This window comes from Fringilla coelebs (assembly GCF_963513975.1).
Source record: "Fringilla coelebs genome assembly, chromosome: Z".
Lineage (NCBI taxonomy): Eukaryota > Metazoa > Chordata > Aves > Passeriformes > Fringillidae > Fringilla > Fringilla coelebs.
Window position 1 is genome coordinate 44916247 of NC_140031.1, and position 17193 is coordinate 44933439.

The window sequence follows — 17193 nt, forward strand, 5'->3', positions numbered from 1 at the left end:
GTCCTGCATCCACAGGCAAACAGATTAAAAAAACGATATGTGTATTTTTATAAAGAAAAAAATTCCCCATACAAACAGTGCTTTCATCAGGGACAGTATCAGCTCAAGCTATTATTACTGGTGAAGAACCATGCTCTATGAATAATACATTTTTGAGGCCAGCTCACATCACAGAAATAGGTTGTTTCTGCTCATGAAAAATCCACATCAAGCCTTACGCAGGGAAAAAATCTGCTTTAGCCAGCTAGAAAGGATGATTCTCCCATTGGAAACATGCTACTGGCAAGGCACTGGAAAGTGTGTTCATTTGAAAAAGCCCCAACTGTTCTACCTCCTTAACAGCAAGAAAACATTGTCTTATAATACTAATTTTTTTTTCTAATGTATAATCATACATACAAGTGATACCTTTAATGATGTCTTCAGGTTATTTATGTTACTGTTGAAGTACAAGATGGAAATATATACAGGATTTACTGACCTGTTCTATATATTTGCTTAGCTGAAGATACACAGATATCTGCATACTATCACTTCAGCATCAATGTTTATTCCTGAAACATTACTGGGACACTGAAAATACTAGTCCCTATTCAGTAGTGATGAAAATAAATGGAATACAAATCTTCATGTAAATTAAAAGCTGCAGCACCTGTGAAAAAACCAGCTCTCAGTCTATTGCTTTTCTGCTAATCATTTTATCAATTCTCTCATGATTTTGTTTATTTGTTCCTTTGTTTTTTCATTGAAAGTTATCAGCTATGTAAAATAAAATTTAAAAAAAAACCTGAAACACCCTCTTTATTTCATATCTTCTTACTTATTAGGTATCTACAGCTGAGATCAGCACTGATGTTTGAAACAGAATCTGAAACTGCTTAATATTCAGAACAAAGTTCTATATAGTAAGTCTTCAGCTTTGGAATTTATCATCTAATTTGTCCAGTTTGGATGTGTATAAATGTCATCTTTTTTACCACATAAGACTGCATGTAGGATCATAAAATACCAGGCAAATGGTGTTGAGATTCTAGTGTTTAGCATTTAGATCTAAAAGCAATGTATTATTGTACTAAGCGGCAATTAATTATATAGGTTTTTAAAATTATAATTATTTTGGGGCAAGGAATGTTTGTTTTTGTTTTTTGTTTTTTGTTTTGGTTTTAATAAAGGAACAATAATCAATATGCTTAAATTTAAAAAATCAAGGTTGACAGGTGACACAATGAGAAAATATTACATTCTGAAGTCTTTCATTTGGTCTTTGCCATCTTTCCTGACACTTTGGAGAAGTATCAATTCTCAGTGTTAGGATATAAATTCTGCTCTTTTAGAAATGTATTAAATTATCCTTTTCAATTCTCACTACCCAAACAACTAATAGGTGCGTTCCAATCTTAGTCTTAAAAGGGTAATAGCTAAGTTGTAACAATATTTCTGGAGTTAAATTGAGCCTAGCAATCAAGACATAGAAGTAGTAAAAGTAATCATCTGGGACTCTATTTTCTCTGTCTGCTTTTTTACATTATATGTGATAACTGATACACTGATGCTATTTGTCACCTAGAAATGCCCACATTAACAAATCCCATCTAAAGTAATTTTAGGACTAATTAAAAAGTTGAAATTATTTCCAGAAACTTTGAAGGTCTAGCCTGTAATAGTCCTCTCCAAAATACAAGAATAGTCTCCTTTAAAAACATACAAACAAATTAAAAATATTATGACGAAAAACCAGGGGTTACAGTAATCTTTTAATTCAACCTGTCTATAAAATCAGGAGAAATTAGGTTTGGTATTCTTACTTTTTTTTTTTTTTTTTTTTTTTTTGATACCAAAATATGCCAACATATATAAAAGCACTTATAAAGATCACACTAAAAAATACTATATTTTTAACCCATAATACAGAGGATTTTAGACTTTCATTTTATTTAGTAACTGTATATTTACGGATAAAGAATACCGCATGTTTATGAACTGATTATTTTTATGAAGTCTAATTGAAGAGACATTTTGATAGTTTTATTTATAAGGCATACCTAGCAGCATGCAATCATAGTTTGAAAACCATACATATTTGTATGAAAACACACACACACACACACACACATACATATACATATATATATATATACGTACATATGTATAAATATATATACATGATCATAAAAAACAATTTTACAGAAAAACCACTAGTTCATGTCAGTCTACCACTGTTGCATATTACCAGATAACCTTTTTAACATAATAATCTATCAATGATACAAAATCTGCAATTAGGTGAGGGACAACAATGTGAATTCAGATCTGTAAGTATATAGAGGCATTTCCCAAAATGAAATAGTCTTTAAAAATACATCCTAAAAATATAGATCAAATTTATTTAAATATATTTAATTTATGTTACTGTATATATGCAGATATTTCAAAGCCAGCCAAGACACTAGGCTCACTAAACTAGTTTTCAGTTTGGAAATTAATAGAGATTCTAGTTGTGGAAGATTTTTTTCTTTTGGCTATAGAATAAAAAAAATTAAAGGAGCCAGAGCCATCAACCCATCTGAACAAAGTACAATTCAAAGGGAAAATTTAGGTCAAAATAAAAAATCACAGGCAATATCCGCTTGTAAACCAAATTTTGTTTTTTATAAACATGCAGAATGACTATACATATTTAATATTAGTGGTTTTTTAATGACTTATGCTGTAAACTTAATAGCCCAGTGTGGAAATTGCTGTTTTCATCCCTGCCTTCATTGGGATAGAGACAGAAAGCAGCAAAGAAGGAACACAAAATTTGAGCTGGTGATTAATTTTTTCTTTGGCAAAGACAGTGAGAACACCTTATCACCTAATAAACACTGTTTTTCTCCTTAGATACTTTCCATAAAGTTTAATTACTTTCACCAAGTCTTCCTTTTGAACACTGGGAAGAAAGGCAAGATATTCCTATTAGTAAAAAAAAAATCTTCATTTCTTTCCATCTATTGTCTTTTTTATTATCCTTTTTGTTCATGCTGTTAAGGCCAAAGGTAGAGCCCTTCATTAATGTGTATTTGCACCACAGCATGCACAGGCCCTAATCTATGTTAAGACCTGTTACCAAAATATCACAATAAGTGACAACATTAAGGTTTATAGCTTTTATTCTGTAGGCAATAAAGGAAAAAAAATTCATTTTTTTATTTGTTTCTACTCAGCCTCTTACTGACTATAAATTTGCATGAGAAGAAACACGTTATCCCTATATAAAAAATCCTTTTGTATAATTAATATATATTCAGGATACTTAGGAGTGTATGTCTTTGGATGGTCAGGATTATTTATAAATTGGAACCTTTGTATTTTTATTATAAAATTTAAAAGAAACTATAGTATTGTCTAAAAGAGTTGGGAATAGTACATTTATTCTCTAATGGCCAGAAGTACTGCCGCCACTTGAAACTGAGGTCTGTCAACATTCTGTGGTGATTTCTATATACATATAATTGGCAAATTTTAAGTTTACAAAGTAGGAATTAAAAAAGAAAGCTAAGATGTTAAACAAACACCCTGTTTAACCCAATGCAAAGTAGCCTGGATAAAACCCCAAGACTGAGCAATATGAAAAAAAAAAATAAAAACAATTAATTTCTTAGTTACTTAGAAAAGAGAATCCTGTATAAGTGACTACAGCAGCATGTTCTGTCACATTTTTTTCATAATCTGAGCCCTGTCAATGACAGCAAAACAGATTGTGTGCATCTGCTGGGAATGAGCCAGATGACAGTGGAAGAAACACACATGGATACCTTGGCACAACTACTAAAGAAGTAGAAGAAAAATGGACAGAAAGAAGCAGAAAGTTCTAAACTTTAATTAAAATTTATTTCTTGCAAAAGTGAAGTTCTAAGAGTCTGTTCCTTTGCTTTAGACTGTAACTCTCTAAAAGCCACTATGTATTTATAGACTACATTGCCTTGTTTACTCCCCACAGTAATCATATGGACACTGTTACCACAGTGATTGGGTCACATAGAATCTGCCTCAGGGAAGTACCATCTCATTCTACAGACAGGGAATTGATGCGTGAGCAAAGTGAAATCCTCACAGTTATCTAAAAGAGATTATGTAAGAGTTGATTCAACACTTCCCAAATGCAAGGTGCCATTACAGACTCTAGAATATCCTTCCTCTGCTTAGTTATGCTCTCAGACAAAAGTAGCATTATACTTAAAATCAATACAAAACAAATAACCTGCTAATACTCTAGCATTACAGGACATGGGCCTCTCACATGTTGAATTAGCATAAATGGTGATTGAGTCAGCTTTGCTATTGCTGCTTGCATCTTCTCAAGTTTCACTTGAATATATGGATTGAGAACCCAAGATGGCTCTAAAAAGAATCAGCAAGTTATAGCTGTCAGTACAGAACTGCCACCACAAAGAGGGGTAACTATGTGTTCTCACATAAAAGGAGAACCTGACCTTCAGTAGTAGAAAAAAACCACTCTCCAGCTATTGACTCATCATGGCAGCAGAACTGCATGCTCATACTCAGGAAAGAATTCAGAAATTCTGATGAGTCTGTAAAATCTTTTTTCAGCTGTAAAGCAATTTACATTGTTTCCCTTTTGGTTAATTGAAGATAAACTAAATATTTGAAGGTAGATCAAATAAGCTTGCTCCTCCCTCCCTCCCTCCCTCCCTCTCTCTGTCCCTTTCTTAAGGGTATGGTGTTCCAGTAAAAAGGACATACAAACTCTTCTGAATTTTGCTGTGATATTTTACACACTTTTGTCTTATACATCAGGAATAAAATTGGACTGCCAGCTGAGTGAAGATTCATACACCATCTAATGGTCTGAGCACCTTCAGTAATCTGAAGGACCTGGAAGTCCCATGAGGCCAGCAGTCTCAGCCTGTAGCTATTCCATCTACAGTGATCATTTGGTACTCTGAAAGTACTTCAGAATCACATTAGAAAAAATTGAATGATTTTGACTTTATGAAACCCACACAGATCGTTACATAATACAATTAACATCTAGCAGACAGAAGCTGAGGTATACTCTCCTAATCTGAGAACAGCTCTAGAAAAGCATAAAATGTACCTTCACATTCCATCTCATTTCGGGATGTGTGAATGGCAAGCACACACGTACACTCAAGAGGGACTTAGAAAACTGCTTAAGTCTGCTTATAATGGTCTTGATCAAAGAAGTGGAACATCTTTATATATTCTTCCCAGGATGGTCCAGAAGAGAAGATAAGAAGATCTTCTTTTGAAATGTTCTATTCAAATGGTACCTTTGTTTCTAATGAGTCTGGAAAAAGAGTCAGAGCGCAACTGAGAAAAAGAGGTGAATGTTAATCAACAGCATGAATCCTGTATATTAAGCAGTTTTTAGGAGGTCATCAAGTCAGTGAAGTTATGGTACAATATATGAACAAAGGACATAGTGTCATATATTTACTTATGTCTTATATACTCTTAAATAAATACATTATTATACTTTGATGTAAGTTCTCTTCATGAGAAGAGATCAGAACTTCCAAATTATAGTAAAAAAAAAGGAAAAAGCAGCATGTATTTATAACTTATGAGCAGCTTCAAACTCTTGGATAAATACTAGTCAAGACAGAGTATCCACAACTTTTTAACTTTTAAGTTAAATCTTCATTAATTCAAGCATAATAATATGTTCATGAAATCCTCTTTTGACTCACACCTACATATTCAACAGGCACATTAACTATGCAAGAAACTGGCTGTAGAGTCATGCATGCTAGGCCACAAGGTCTTTCCTAAAAGACCACCCAAACTCTGGGTGTGAAGATGAGAGAGAACATGCAAAAAATGGTTATTTTGGAACTGCTTTTTCTCTTATAGGTTTATGAAACACTCTGAGGTAGCCTGAGAGATTTAGCACACCCTGGAGCTGTAATTCCTGTCTCAGCCAACCCATAATCAATTCATTACTCACTTACAGCATGCTCACTGTCCTCATATTCAAACATCTCTTCATGTTTCTAACTCCTATCCTAGATTTCAGAGCTAGATTAGGCATGGTATATATCTGTTCAAAAGCAAACTCAAATGAAAGAATGAGGTCACTAAAAATTATGAAAGACTGTCACAGAGGTATTTATTATCTAGTTTTATGTATTTAGATGAATGCACTTGCAATTACAAAGGTAAAATCAAAAGAACTATTTTCTTATACATTGTATTTTATAAAGCAAGATTAAACTTTTCAGACCGTGCAATAACAAAGATGGCATTGAATTGGTTGTTTAAACTAGCTATAAGTTTAAACAGAAAGCTATATTACAGACTAGAAACATAGAAAGGCTTGCATTTTTAGTAAGAGAGGTAAAAGAGATTAAGAAACTAACGCAATAGGTAAGGAATGGCATTCCAGCAAAACATTACTCAATTACAGTCCTTCCTTTGATGATTACCTCATTACCTATACAAAAATGTAATGGGCTCACATTTGGAAACTGAGACTAGCTTTCTCCCACAATATTCTATAACCAACGGAAAACAGAATTTACCATTAAATGCTCTATGTTAAGAGTAGGTAGTCTTTCCAATCAGGTTTCTCAGCTCTTGAATTTCTGCCATAAAAATAAAACCAATGTTCATAAAGAATTTATAGATCTAATTTGGGATGTGGATTCCAGTAGAAAACAGGACACAGCAAAATAAAACCTAAATTCCCCTTTTAGACGTTGCCCTAAGTCCTTTCTAATTTTCTGAACACATCCCAACACAAATTTAAGGTTTTAGTAAAAGTTGATAATTTCATTCCACTCAGGCATTTCATAACAGACTTGCACAAAACAACAACAATAACAACAACAACAAAACAGCAACAACAACAACAACCAACAAAAACAAAGAAAAAAAACCCTAAAAGTTTGCAGTTCCATTGAAAATTTACGCTTGGGGGTTCTGAGTCCCTTTTGTACTGTTTTTCAGCTTCTGCCCTTCACTTGCAATTTTTTTACCTGGCATCTCTTGCCTTAAATAAAGTTCATGTATCTCTTGGGAGATGATGATTACTGAATTGTACATTAAGGATAAACATAAATTTTTTAAATATTCCTAATATTTTTAGACTTTGGAATTCATGTTGAAGGAGTCTCCTCCCTAGTCTCCTTGGAAATTGAAACTGATGGGTTACATTTGGTGCTGACAATTATTGCATTCAAGAAACTTCAAAATTTGGAGCACACTTTGAATGCTCACGATACCCTCGCCTTTTCAGAAGAAAGCTTGTATTTCAGATTTAGGTACCTAGTTTAGATCATGGTCATAGAAAACGGTCTTGTGAACAGACCTAAGAGTGGGTATTTATTTAACTAGTCTGCATATAAGAATAGGATGTAGACCAACATATGAAAATAGAATGCTGATGATTCTTTCTTTCACATATTATCATCATCAGAATATCACAAAACTGTACATCTTTAGATTCCTTGTGATTTTAAAGAGGTCTTTTTAATATATCCTCATGGTATTTTGAATTTATATCCATCAAACATGGGAGTTGTATTTTTAGAATGGTATTTAATTCATAGAGCAATCTTCTGATCCATTAGTGGAATAGCTTCCTCTTTCTGATCACATCTGGAAAACAGTAAAGCAAAAGGGGCGAACAAATACTTTCTTCCTGACAAGTCTCAAAATTCCTTTTTATCGGGAATCTGTAGAAGTGTCCTGTTGGAGTAGTCAATGAAGTGACGGTCTCATGAGAGGTTTGCTTGTAATCATGTACATAAAAATGTGGTAGAACAGAGTGCTACTGTTTTACAGTGGTGACTTTTAGAGACCTGTAACAGAAAGCAGCTCAAGAAAATCATCATTTGTCCAAATAGGAGACCAGTACTGCTCCTAAAAACAGAGCAGAATGTCTCTCTTTTTTTTGGTCATGCCTCTGTTGCATGGCATATTGCTTTTTACTGTTATATACTGATTTAAAAAAAAGTTAAAAACACACCCTGCCTCCTTTGAGAAATCCTTGCACCCTCAGTGATGTGTATTACTACGTGATTAGAAACGTAGGGAAATAATCCTAATAGCAATAAAAATATGATGCAAAAATAGTAATTTTTCTATTGCTTGCTTTTTATCTGTCATAATTATTTGCATTATGCCTGTCACCACTGTATCACCTCTCATGCAATTTTTAAAAATATGAAGTTCCAGAAAAGATAGCACCCAGTAAGGATCTTTCTAGATTACTATTTTGCATGTCACCACTCAGTGTAATACTAAGCCTGTGACACTATCTACTGGAAGAATAACTGAACAAAATACAAGGTTCTCAATGAGGATTTAAGTACTGGAACATGTATGGAAAATAGATTTTCATTTTGCTTTGTCAATAGCAATTTTTGGAAAACCTACAAAAATATTAGTCCAACTTAATACCACAGGAAATGTAGAAGATCATTCTTCTCTATCTTATGAATAATCTTTTTTATGGCAGCATCAACAATAAAATGGAAACACCAGATCCTTTTGTTTTCCCGGTGAAGATATGCAGATTTCTACGTACCAAAGATACGGCTATAATTACGATAAGTTTGCTTCAATTAGGTAGCTTGGCAATCATTTAATCATGTTTTAAGAGTGAATGGGAAAACTTTTTTTCCACTTATTTTTTCCAACTTATTTTTCACACATTGATACACATTTTGAATGTAAATTTATATTATTTCTAATTGTTAAGTACACATCATATAATGAAGAGTACTAGCATGAGTTATATTTTTTTAAATGTGTGTACTCAAGAACATGAATAACATTTGTTTTACTTTTAGTCTATGTACCATATCAGTACATAGACTCTTACCAACATTAATGGTCATATTTATAATTTCTAAAATTTGTCTGCATGTGTTTTGGATAAAGTCATTAATTTTTGGATAAAGTTATGCATTTTATGGCTCAGTATTCTGAAATAAAAAATATGTCATGAAGAAGATTAGTAAGTATGCAAATTCACATATTTTATAGATTGCACTGGGGTCATAACATGGATTTTTTCTCATTCTTCTGCTATGTGTCCATCTCATATACATAAACAAGATGACTGGAAAACTGATGATTTCTCCAAGATTCTGTCGACAAAATCAAATCAAATTTGTCTCATCAAATACTGTTCCAAAGATCTTTCCTTACAGCTTTACAACATATTTCAATCAACAATCAGTAGGACCACTGCCCTATGTCTGCAACAATTAAAGATTATTCACAGCAAGATTAATTATATATACTTCAGCAGGATTTTTTAATGAAAAAATTCTGCAAGATTAAGGTTTTAAGTTTGACTAACATGACCAACTCTTCTTCATTGTGTCCCATTTTAACAAATAGACCATATCTGCATTCTTCTGACCTCCCTAAAAGCCATCCTCCTCTATTGCTGTTCTCCCACTTATCGTACTCAGTATAAGCAGAGACACGCTCAGGACACTGATGGACAGACATAAAGCAGTCCTGAGGCTAAATCTAGAGAACATACTGTCTCCTGCTGGTTTCACAGAATATCCCCATAATATTAGCATTTTTATAGTAGTTGCCTATGCATTCCCATGGGATATGGCCATCAAAAGGGAGTTCTTGGCAGTAAAATTCTGAGGCTAAAATGCCAGGCTGAAGAGGACATATGGGCCCGCAATACAGGATGGTCACAGGACTTCAGTGTCCTGTTGTTTGTCTACAATGCTCCCCTCCTACCCCCCATTTTAGGGACAGCTTTTCCACCCAACTCCAATGAAAAATATTTAAAACAGTGTTCATTGAGAAGTCCATATTGAATTTTTAAATGAAAAGTGCAGTCAAACTTTTTACAGGGCGAATATGTTCTGAAACATTATAATTTCTCTGATAATTCAACAATATCTTAACAATCTGGTTAAAAATGCACTATTATTTCGAATATAATGTCATATTGAATATTTTTTTCACTGGGGGAACAATTTTATTCAAAATCACAGAAACAGCACGTGCTAATCTGTTACTCGTTTTTTTTTTATATTACTAAAATTAATGTTCCATGTGGTTAGTGTTCTGTAATTTGTTGACTTGTTCTGATGTGGTTTATAAACAATTTCACAAGCCCTTCTTGCCCTTTGTACATACTTTGCTAACAGCTATTGATTGACAACTTAAAAGTAAATAGTGAAATTTAACTGAGCGTGGTTTCCACAAGTGGCATGCACCCTATATCTATAAAAGCAAACATAAATAATGTTGTTTCTAATTCAGTTCACTTGGACCTTGAGATTACAGCATGGAAAACAAGAGATGGTAATATTTAAGGTGAATTCCTGCACCAGTATTTGGTTAATAATTTTTATTATAAACTTCATTTAATCAATTATACAGTTGAAGAAATAAGAGTGAGATAAGACTTGTTAGATTTGAATCTAAGTTTCATATCAGCTTTATAACCTGGGAAAAGAAGGCAGAGGAGCTGTATGCCATCTGTTCAATTTTGTCCTTAATCTGTGGGCTGCCTTATGGTTAGCTTAAATGAAGGAAGCAGACACTGACTGACTTCCAGGACCAGCTGTACTGGCCAAGATCTCTGGAGCTCTCTTCACTCGAGCTCTTGCAGGCTTCCAATATTGGGGAAGGTGCCAGAAGGCAGAAATAAGTACATCTACCCTGCTGCAGCAGGTGACTGCTAAAACACCTGTTCAGGGGATTACGAATGGGGCATAGTCTATCTGACCTCACTGGTGGGATTACTCAATCTGTATTGTGCCAGTGTATTCCATATAGGACTAAAATAATTCTCAGACAATTTGTCCAGAAATTGTTCTAAGTCAGATAACACAAGTGTAGGCTGTAATTTAGATCTCTGCAATCTAAATGTGGTGGTTCAAACAAAAAAAAAAATAAAACAAACAAAAACACCCCAAAAAAAAAAAAAAAGAGAAAAAAAGCTGGGTGGGGTTCTGTTTGGCAGTATTTCAGAGTATCAGTGCTACACTGGAAATGACACAAAGATTCTTTTTTGCTATGCTTCCCTCTATTTTTCTTCCACATTTCCTTTCTCTTCACAATGCAAGTTGCAATGTAATATATCAGAAAATATATCAGAAAATTCTAAGCATGTTAGCTTTCCTCACAGAATAACAGGTGTCATTTGCATACTTTGAAACACTTTCAAGATGCAAGGAAGTTTAAAGGATAGGCTACTATATGATATTTCTTGGGTTAAATAAATAACTGGTCTTGTAAAGATCTCTCTACACTTTAAAACTACTGGGAGAAAAATGCTATGTTAATAGGGCTGATGGCAAAACACAGTCCCAAAACATGCACTTTTAAAGTGTTCTAAAACCAGCTGCTAATTCGCATGACCAAGATTTGCATATATAGATTTAACTCTCTGCATTCAGTCGGAATTTTTCTGTAAGTAGGCCCCTTAATTTATCATATGTGCATTGAGAAGACACAAAATTTTATTACTCATATTAACTCTGAAACTTTGATTTTTAACTGCAAACTGACTTTATATATCTTTAAAACTTCTTTAACAGAATAAGTACCAAAGAATTTCACTGCTTTTCTTGAAAGTCTTAGAATAACAGGCTTTATTTCCAATTCAGCTTTCACTAAATTGATCTCATACTTTACATAAAACTGTGGCATTAATTGTGTAAGAGTATTATCAGTCTTGGCTGCTTCTTTATCATTATAAGAGCATACCTGACAGATCCAATATACAGCTGAGGCCCATAGGTTTTGTTTTGTCACATTGATGCTAGATAATGTTTTGAAAATTAAACTTTTCCATAAAATAAAAGGTGAAAAATTCAACTGTTGTATGATAGAGCTGAATGTGGCTTTTTTAGGCATTCAGGAGTTATACGACCAGACTGCACTTGTAACAAAAAGACACTGTCTTTACCACTTCAAACTCCATCTCAATATTTTATGCAAATGAACTATTTTTCAGAAGTAGTGATCATCTACACACACAACTAAAAGAGTAAGATGCACATTTTGTGAATTTGAAAACTGTCTTCACAGAGTTTTCTTGATCATATAACAGTAAAATAATCAGGAATGGCTACAAAATATGATAACTATTCTTTGAGGACTGTAGTGAGCAAGTATGTTGCAGACTAGTGTTTTTAATCTTATTTGGCTGTGAGGTCCCTTAGGACATTTCAAACATTTCTATAACTGCATTTATTGCCTATTTTCAGGGCTTGCTTTTCAGAGTCATGCTAGCAAATGTTTAAAATTCCTGTTTGAGTCTAATAATACATTGGTGAGAAATTCATTTAATGCACATAGGAAATAAAAGGAGAAAAAGAAAACTTACTCTATATAACTTAAACTTTTCAAAACACAGCTAGGCAGAGCTAGAGTGAAAGAAAATAGAAATGCACCTTCCGTATCCATTAAAATGGGACATCTGAATTTATGTGAGTTTCCTGTCTGATTAAAATAACACATACAAAATTAAAAACATAAATATTAATTTTATGTACCACATAAGATGAAGAAAATGAAAGAACAATGTTTACATTTATGGTTGACTCATTAGTGTTTTATTATGTGAAACACTAGGAGGCATCAGTTGGGTAAAAAAAGAGTTATTTTGAAATATTGTATGAAATTATCATAGAAGGTACCAGCTTTCTATTTTCATACTTCTAAATGTTACGGCTGTACATTATAACTAAATTATGCAAATAGGAAAAAACTATTCTCACTGATAAATGACATATATAATAATATAGGGGCAGCACCTAATTTCTTGGCTATTTTCAAATCAGATTTCTTGGTTATTTTCAAATCAGACTGCACACATGTAACACAAATAATAGTTTTACAATGCTGCATTAAACACAACATTGTATTTAAAAAAATAACAGAATAAAACAAGATTCTTTAGCTGCTGTTCAGTATTATAATTTTTGATAAATCTGTGACGCTCTGACACACTTTAGGCACTATCCTCTGCTCGTAAGCTCTTAATATGGTTAAGTGCAGTGAATTTAATGTAGTCCCAGACATTTTTTAAGAGCCTAGGCACTTTTAGTAACTTTAAATTGTGATTACAGGAAAATATCTAGACAAATATATTTTTTAAAAAATCAAAGAACAATAATCTACCACATTTTAATTGTATTTCCCCAAAGTGGTGTATTAAGAAGTTTTTATAATATTTGTGTAACAATGCTACAAGTGGCTGTACTTTCACTATAAAGTCATACAAATCCAGTAATGTCAATATTAAGTTTTCCTTGATTTGAATTGCATTTAGCAATATCTAAGCAATAGAGTTCTAGTTGTCTCATACAATAATCACTTAAAACTGAAGTGTGTCTTGCTATGCCACAGCAATCAGCTTTTATTGCTGTCCAATCAAAATGACATGTGAACTGCCTAATCCTTCTTTTGTAAGGCACATAAGACTTTGTTGTCACTGTTGGTTTTGTGAATCGCCCCTATAAGCTGGTCTGATTTCCTAAAGATGACAGATCTCAGTGAATAGACAATCTCTACTGCACTGCAGTCAATGAGACAGTGGCATTAAAGTGGAGGGCTGAAGACACTAGCTTTTAATCACCTGTCCACATGTATCATTGATCATCAGTTCTAAGAAAATTACCTTAAAGCTGGTCAGAGGACTGAAGTAATTACTTCTAAAAATAGTTTAAAAATTCAGTTTTTCAATTTTTTCTCTTGCACCATCAGTGTTTGCTGAACAAAGTTCTTCTGAATCCATTTTGCTTCTGAAGCAGGATCCAAAATTCTGTTTTCCTCCTTTTCAAATATCAGAATTCTAACTCTTGTTTGTTAAGCTTGGAGTTTTCTGACTTTCAGAATTAAACATATTATTTTTAAAATATTTTGTACCAAAGTCATTACAGAGCCTAAATGAGGATATAGCAAAATCTCTCTGCTGATATCAAATAGCAAAATTAAAAAACTTAAAATGCATAAAAAATATAAGTGTTTTGGTTATTATTCAACCTGCTGAAGCAAGGACTATATATTCTTGGAAATGACATAACAGCTTATGTAGCTTCATCTCCATCATCAGTGTTTTCGAAAAAATACCAATACACTTTACTTGATTTTTGGAAAAATTATCACACAATTTTGAATAATTATATCAAACAGATAAAAATGGACCTTAATGTATCAAACACCAAGCATTTTTTCTTTCAAGAGCCTAGTAACAATTAATGACTTCTTCCTTAAAGAAATGTAGAAAAAACTTCAGCTGTCTCTGAAAATGAACTAAACTATCCTGATGAACAATAAATTAATCTGTTATAGAGAAAAGTAAAATTAAAAGAAATAAAGATGGCAAAACATTCTATTCACAACTTCTGCTCAGTTCCTAAGTTTCTATGTAATTACTTTTATCTACTGAATAATGAGTTATCAAAATATTTCTTAAGCAAACTTTTGTGAAAAACTTCAGGAAGCTTAATTTCTCTTTGTCTGTAATGTTACAGGCATTTTTTTAAAAAGGACCCACTTAAGAAAGGTATCTCTGGTTTTAAATATACATGTTGCAGGTAGATGAAATGTTTAAAAAAAGAAAAAAAAATCTGGATCCCATATTGGAAGTAAATTCACAGTAAGGAATTATTTGAATTAATTTTCTTTTTATGGTCCAAAACTAGAAACTCAGGAACATAACTGAAGAAGACTTAATCTCCCACATTATTCATCATTTAGTACCAATTTTAATAAGGCTCCTAAACTTACATTTCCTTTTTTCTAGGTCAAATAATCTTAAGAGGATGCAGACAGTATCTGATCCCTGCATTCTTTTATAGGACATTGAAAGTGACAGTCTTTACATCCCTGTCCTATGAAAGCTTTAGGAGAGGCAATAGGTTTAGTCTATTTGGGTCCTGATCCTGTAAATTGTTATCCCTGTGACTTGCTCATTTTCTCACAAGTGGTCTCAGACTTGACAGTGGGACTAGTTGTGTAAGAACTCCTTGTATGAAAGAACCTATCCATGTTCAGGTCCCAGAGCTACCCTCTCCTACTATGTAGAGCATATTAGTATAAATATATATGAACAGCAAGTTTTTAAAATAAAAATACATGTACAACCAGGAACAATAGACACCTGGGATTAAGGGCCATTGTCTTAAGTGATTTTTCAAGAAATTTTTCTATTACTTCCAAAAGGACAGATGTGTGAGCAGATATTTCAGCTTAGGCTCATTATGAATTATGTACTCTTTCATACAGAAAGAATACTATAATGGATATTGTAAGAGAACTAATGAAGTAAGAAAGTTTTGTGGGTTTTGGGCTTAAAGTAAAGTACTTGAAATCCTGTAATAAATACAGCTCACAAAATGACAAATCCCCAGAGAAACCATATGACTTATCATTTCAACTGAAAATTAGTATGTGTGCAATACAGAGGTGCTGGAGTAGTGGTTCACAGGTGGTACTATTTCCATGCCCTGCCAAGCATCTAGGGATTAGTTATTATACTCTATATAAACATCTTTTCTCTTCAAACACAATAGCAGAAAAGTGCCAGTGAAAGAAATCTAGTCTTCGAAATGAGAAATTGCTTCTAAAATAGTTTGTTTATCATTCATCCTATAGATATTTTAAAGTAAAGATATGAAACTAGGACATATGCCATTAAGGTGATTGTCAGATATGTGCAAGGAAAATTTTGTGTCATAGCTATTATTTTGTGATCATCAGCAAAATACTACCTTTCTCTGTTTAATTCTCTGAAACCTTTAGTCTTAAATTGTCTGTTACAGTATTTATTTAAGTCCGTAGCTATTTGTTAATAATAATTGTTACACACAATAAAGAAAATAGAACTTTTCTATAAAAGATAATGCTTAGATATCCACAATGATTAATTAAGTTTAGTTTTGCACCATGCTGCATTGCTTTTTATTATTATTATTATTGTTAGTAGTAGTAGTATGGAAATGGGATTATTAGCTTGTGTTTTATACTTGTTTTACAGGCTGACAGAAGGGCACACTAAGTTTAATGGGAAATAATAAGTATTCTAATAACAGATTGCAACAATAATCTTACAAGTCTCTCATTTACATTAAACTTTATCTTAGCCTGTAAGTGATTGTACTGCAATCATGTCAGCTAGTTCTGTAATTCTGATTAGCTCCTTTGTGTTAAAAAAATTTAAAGATTACTCAAAGTACTGTTAAAGACCAAAGCATACTGTTCCAAAATCGGTTTGCAGACCATCCCTTAAGTTCCCACATAAATGCAAGGGGTCTTTCCATCTCAAACATAAGTAATTCAGATGAAAGATGTACCAAGTTGAACACTTGCAAGCATGCACTACTTAAACTCAAGACTGAAGAGCCGGTGATACAACAAAGTTTAAGAGCATTTCACTGAAACTAGATTGTTTCCCTCGTCTGATAAATCAGAGTGCAAGCACTACAAGGTCATAGCTTTAAAATCAACTAAGAGCCATCTAAATCAAATAAGCTTCCAATACTTCATAATATCAAGCACATAAATTATGTAAACTAACTTCATCAAACTTTAAACACTTATGACACTGATAGAGACAAGTTCGCCATAATTTACTAGAGATTTAACTCTTGTTTAGCAAGCTACTTTTAAGCAACTGCACAGTCACACACTAAAAGTCTGCAAGCAAACTCAATTCCAATTTACATAAAATGACCGATACATTCTTCAAACGCGGTAGGAAATGTACCTAGGGCTTTTGTACCGTGCTCACTACATTTTATTCTGACGCTGAATTTCACATGTACTTACATTGTAAACAGTTAGCTGTTTGGCTGATCAGATTAGTCCTTCAGATATTTTCCTTTCATAGGAAAAAGAAAAAATCCCTTTACTTCTTCCAGTCTTAAATATTCACCACCTGGTTCAACATGCAGCCGCCTTGATCACACACACAACCTTCAAAGTCAATCCAATAAGCAGCCAGAAGATGCCTGGGGTGTGTGCGCGCGTGTGCGTGTGTGTGTGGTGCGCGTGTGCGCGTGTGTGCTGCGTGAAGGAGGAGAAAGTGGCTGAGCTGCTGGTCGGATTAAAAGTAACCGGACTCGTCCTGAGATCGTCCAGGAAGGAAGTGGCAGCAGGCGAATGGGAAAAGGCGAATAGCTCACAGCCTTTGTAACATCGCGGAGGGGAAGGGGGAGGCGAGAAAGGGAT

General features: G+C 33.4%; 1 protein-coding gene across 5 annotated transcripts in view; it reads right to left on the reverse strand.

Annotated features, from left to right (window-relative positions):
• Positions 1-16972, reverse strand: part of MEF2C (myocyte enhancer factor 2C) — a 114104-nt gene extending 97132 nt beyond the window's left edge. For 4 of the 5 annotated variants that reach the window (XM_084225063.1, XM_084225066.1, XM_084225065.1 and 1 more), the window contains exon 1: positions 16792-16972. The gene's annotated coding sequence lies outside the window, so the exon portion shown is untranslated. Of the gene's footprint in view, positions 1-5098; positions 5169-16791 lie in introns of those variants that run through there. The other variant, XM_084225064.1, reaches the window with a different exon arrangement.
• Between the last annotated feature and the right edge of the window lie 221 nt (positions 16973-17193).